We start from the raw sequence: 5,770 nt of genomic DNA on the forward strand, positions 1-5,770 counted from the left end.
ATAATATAATATAATATAATTTCACACACTGGACCTTTATTATTTATTATTTATTTAACCATTTATTATTTATTTAACCATTTATGATGCATTTCACTGTGACTTGACGTGTAATGCATTAATGTATCTAAAAAAACAGTCAAGTTTCACCCCAATTCAGAAATGACTAAAATGACCAAACCCTGTACTATTTTAAAATCGTGTTAAGAAACACTATAAAGTAGACAAGGTTAAGAGAAACTGTGAGTAAAGCAGTGAAACTGATCAGACCATGATAATGTCCATCCAGAGTTAGACTCAGTCCATGCTTCACTATGAATCATGACTATTCATCTGAACAGAACAGTAGGGCTTTATATCCAGTATGTACATTATCATACCACACTACCAGTGTAAGTAGGACTGGATGTACAGTAGCTCATCCTGCAGAACAACAACTCCATCCTTCCTGACAGGATAAAATTATAATAAAAGTTTATTCCTGTTAAATGCATTCATAAAATGCCAAATCATAGGTCTTCTTCAAGTGCTTATTTGCATTCCATAAGCATTTTTATGGAGAGAGCAGGAGAAAATTTTGCAAACAAAAAGGAGGAAGAGGAAAGGCAGCAACGCAGGCAGGGTTTCGTACCAGGGAAGCTCCGGAAGTGCTTTTACTACACATTTTTTATACATCATTTGATGGATTTATTTCTTAGATTTATTAAAGGTGCAGCTCAACATTGTTTTTACCACCAGTATATTGTTAATAAAGGAATTGTGATACCTTTATTAGTTTGATTGTAAATAAGACAAAGAAGGAAAGAATTGTAAAGTAAGCCTGTTTTTCTTCTTCTGTCCATTGCAGGCGATGCCTTCTTGCCGCATCATCACTATTCAAATCCATACTAACCCACTGTCCTCAACATGACGCAGGTTTACGTAACCTCACCTTGTGTGTGTATGTCTATAGTAACATTGTGCGCATTTGCATGCCCACATTTTATGTGTCTATTTATATGACGAAACGTGTGCATGTGTGACATCCATGGGTTGCAGTCGCGATCAATGGTGGTGTTGATCCATTCCACAGATGGGGGGGATGCAGCCTCTGAAAAGACTGCCTCATTGTATGTCCCGCTGTGTCTAACACATGCAGACTGACTCAGCTGGCCGTGCAGATGGACCACCTTTGATCCTTCGTGTTGACCTGTGTCAGGGGGCAAAGGTTACTGGAGCAAAGCAAGCTGATTGTCACATGTTTTATCCCAAGTTAGTATGAACAAGAGATATGTTATCAAATGATAATGGTGTTTTTCAAGCTCTGTCCTGACCTTGTTGATTATATGTCCTTCATAAACATTCTTCAAGGGATACTCATCACATGAAACTGCCTCTGACAACTCATCTGTCAAGGCTTATGTTTTCCACTGCATCTCACAAATGGTGAGGATGTGTGTAACGTCTGTTTCCCCACACCCTTGGCTACTATTGATTTCCTTTGTGTGTGACAGGTCCGGGACCTGGTGAGCAGGGAGGAGACATTTTCTAGGAACAGAGCAGCGCCAGCGCTCCCTTCCCTACCTGATGCTGCTCAATATTTAATGCACTGCTACCGAGCTGCTCCATGAAGGAAAGACAATGGAAAGCTCAGTTACAGTTAAATCAGGGTCGTTATGTTGAGATTTGTTTTAGGAAATTTACGCTCACGCTGACGAAGCTTTGCCAACCTGTGAGGAAAAATATGAAGAATTCCTCTATATTAGCTTTAACAATTTACAGCCGCATCACTCACCTTGTTTAGTAGCGAGTTTTCAAATCAATTAAACATTTATGAAAATTAAAAATATATGCCAAAATGGTGTGATTTGAGCAGAAATCCCAAGTTCATGCAATCACGTGTCATGGAGTGAAATAATTATTAATTTAGCAATAGCGATATGTCTTATTAAAAATATACCAAAGCATATCGACCTTTGAGAACATTCATCTGTGTGAGATAAAAATAGATCTACTTCTTCTACTGCTACGCAAGACATAGAGTGAACTAGGGTCATGAATAAATAATTTTGTCCAATTGAGGTGAACTGTGTTCAGACTATACGAGACAAAGCAGAACCTCCTGCAGAGTCATAGTTAAAGTAAGGAGTGCAGGGGTAACTTCAAACCCTGTCAGGCCGCTGTGGCTCTGACCTTTGACATCTTTCCTGTTGGTTGCTTGTAATATTGATCACCTAAGAATTCAAGCTTATTCTACCTCAATTCAGTGTAAACTTAGTGATTAACACAGTAGCAAACCTGTGTTAGGTATGTCATGCACATCTGTGATACAATTAGACTAAGGATGAGGGTTTTTATGGCCTTATGGAAGATGAGGAACTCTTCATATTATCAACTGATAAAGACCTCACATACACAGGCAATACGTATTGCCTGTGTAGCCAAACCCTGATGTGCCTGATAATCCTCTATTATCCTGGCAACAAACCATATAACGTAGTCAAACTCTCACTGAAACCAGCCGGTACAAGAGCGAAAACATCTTTTTCATCGAGAAAAGCCTTCAGTGACGTTCTTTTCTTCTCTTTCAGTGAAGAAATACTATCCAGTTAGCATTGTTGTCTTCTCACACACGTCGTCACACCACCAACCACGCCCGTAGCTCATGCTGTAGCTGCCAGTAGTTCTTCATAGGACCCCGATTGGTCCGTAACCACTGTGTTCTGACATGAACGCATAGCTTGAAGCCTGGTAAGATGTATTCTTGCATGATCCCGCGGGGTTAGTGCCATATATCTCCATCTCAGCTACTCAAAACACATTAATGAGCCACATTGGCACATCTGTGAAATGTTCCTTACAATAAACATAATACTGTACTTTAGTTTTAGTCAATGCCTAGCACACAAAACATCTTCAGTAGGAACAACTGGGCTTCAGGCTGAGAGACACAGAGTAGGGAGGTTTGAAAGTATTGAGAGAAATATTGTTAGTTTTAGCCTTATCCTATAAAAACAGAGAATATAAATGAAATTCTTCTGTTTTTGAACTTATGATGTACAATTTACTTATTGTTTTCAAACATGTAGGAATCATGTTCACCACTTTGCATACGCAGCTCGTGACAGGGGATCACAAGTGTGCATTGCCTTGTTTTATGGAGGTCACAGGCCATAAAAGCACACAATACTGGCTGTTAGCAGCTTCAGCGCAGCAGTATTAGTACTGCTGCTGTCTTTCAAAAGCCTTTATTTTTACTTCCTTATAGTCAGAAGATTTTCTACTTCATTTTAAATATTTGGATATAGATGCATGGAAGGCGGGGGGGAAAAAGCACAGTGTGTCTCGAGGCAACAAGCGATTCGAGTTGTAAATCAGTTGCAGACACATGGTATATGCATCTGCCTGCTGAGCCAACAGGACGCCACAGGACCAGGTGTCAGAGTGTGCTATACTCACCTATTCTTGGTAGAACTGAAACTGTGGTTTTTTTTTTTTTTTCTGTACTTTAAAATCATATACTCATGCATGGAAAAATATGGACACCATGTATCTGCAAAAAAAAAAGAAAAAAAGTTAAGATAGCTTGCAGGAAAACCAGGGAATTGCTGCTTGCCATGTTTATCTCATAGTTATCCAGTTGTTGTGATGATAATACACGATGCTAATGGCCTTGTTCAAAACCAAGACTTTTCTAAAGCAAACAAGTTGGCTCTTTTCTGTATCTCCATGACTCATGCGCAGCCTGAGTGGTTTGGCTGTGAGTGGTACTATTTTGACAGAGCAGAAGTGCAAAACAGAGGTGGCCATGGAAACTGACGGCATCCAATGGGAGAATAGGATATGGGTGTGGCTGGCTGATGGACAAGTGTTTCTGACCCGCTCACTTCCTTCTGCCTGGTCAATTAATAACTTTTTCTGCGCTCATTCTTCTGCAAGGAGGGAGAAGGAGAAAGAATTTGCTGGAAGTTTCTAGATAAGGATAAAAATGTCACATGGTGAAGGGCTACAAAAAGAGACGAAGTAAGCTGTGTATGTGGCGCAAAGCAAACAGTATGCGGTATCTGTGCAATATGAACTGAGCTCAGTGAGGTTAAGTGAAGTCATTTCATTTGCAATTGTTGTCTAGTTTCTCACTTATATTCATCCTCACACTAGTCCGAGTTTAAATGCTTGTTCTCAATGTCTGCAGGTTGATTTAAGTGCACTTTTCCACCACACAACCTGCATTTTCAACATTCCAACATTATCCTTCTGTTTGTTTTTCATGCACGTCATTTCATTGAGAGTCCTGTTGATCTGGGCAGTGAACGTCACTGATTAATGCTCTCCATTCACTCCTTAACTGCCATCGAATAAGGCGGCACACCTCACTTGTACACCTGCTCAATGGAGGTATGAACTTGTGCCACTATATAAGCCTGAACCAGGGTGCATGGTCCTGAAAAAGAGCAGAAGTGGGGGGGGAAACTTCCCTGCATAAATGTCACAGGCATAAATTCCCAAAGTAAGAGAATTGATGCAGCTTTTAAACTAAACACATAAGTTTCCCTTTTAAGTTGAAAAGCTTACAGCCTGTCTTTGCGTTCTGATAATTTTATAGTTAGTACACACTGATGAGAGGAGAAGAGGGAGAAAGGATAGCAAGATCATAAAAAGTCATGTGGTTAGCTTCTTAATGGTTTCCATGGAGAAAACACAAACACAGATACAGTACATGGTAGCCTTGTATTTTGATGTTCTCCTAGAAGAGAGAAGTTAAAGTTTTGGTTCAACAGCACACAAATGTTCACCGACAGACATGTGTCCTACCACGGTGCCCTTGTCCTGAGGTCACTGTGCTGTTTTAATTTATGGGAGCTTGCCGAAGCAAATGCCTCTCAGCTACCCCAAAATGGCAACTAGGCATGTGAACAACACCAAACTTATTTTTTTTTAAAAACAGTTTCCTCCCAAATAAGGCCCTATCACCATTTACACCAGTTCAGTGACACTTGGTACAACGTACGCAAGGATTTTAGATTCTGAAAATGTCTCCCTGAAATCTGTTAATAAACCACACAAGATTCCTTCTGCTTAATCACTGGAAGACATGGAGTGTAAACTATGCTTAAAATGTAAACATACACACATATATGGACATACAGCTTCTCTCTCCAGCACAATGCTAAAGGAAGGCAGCCTCAGAGGGGCTCACATATTGTACTTTAAAGAATATAACACACTGGTTTAGTTTCTATCTCGCCAAAGTGTAAGCTTAGTTGCAGCAGGATATCTCAGATCATCCATCTATTGAAGATCCAAATTTGCTCATTAGCATAATGAAGGCGTGTGATTGCCTAGAGGCTATTTAAGGGTGTTTCCCTGCCTTTCAGTGCATGATGACTGACTAAAGAATACTGATCTATCGGAAAATCCACAATAAATAATCTGAATTTTGGTAAGACTGGTTATTATGTACATGTGTCCATTTACCCGGTTGATTAAAGTGTGGAAGCAATCCCACAAATCTGCTGAATAAAACTGCATTATGACATGAACATATTATAAAACACCAGTGATGTAATGCTTAACATGAGAGGAACTGGCTAATGTGACATCAGTCACCATCATAATGTAAAAACTAGAGTAAACTGTCTATTAAAAAACTATTTTACATACCTTAAAATGATATATTTCACCAGTTTAATCAGATTTACAGCAGCCTAGAAGAATAACTAAATTCTGCTTTGCACATTAGCTCAGTCAGTAAAACGTGTTTTTAACTGGCTGATTAAGCCTAAAAAAAAAA

This window comes from Morone saxatilis, unplaced genomic scaffold, assembly GCF_004916995.1.
Source record: "Morone saxatilis isolate NCDOM2014 unplaced genomic scaffold, NCSU_SB_2.0 Contig12, whole genome shotgun sequence".
In the NCBI taxonomy this organism is placed as follows: domain Eukaryota; kingdom Metazoa; phylum Chordata; class Actinopteri; family Moronidae; genus Morone; species Morone saxatilis.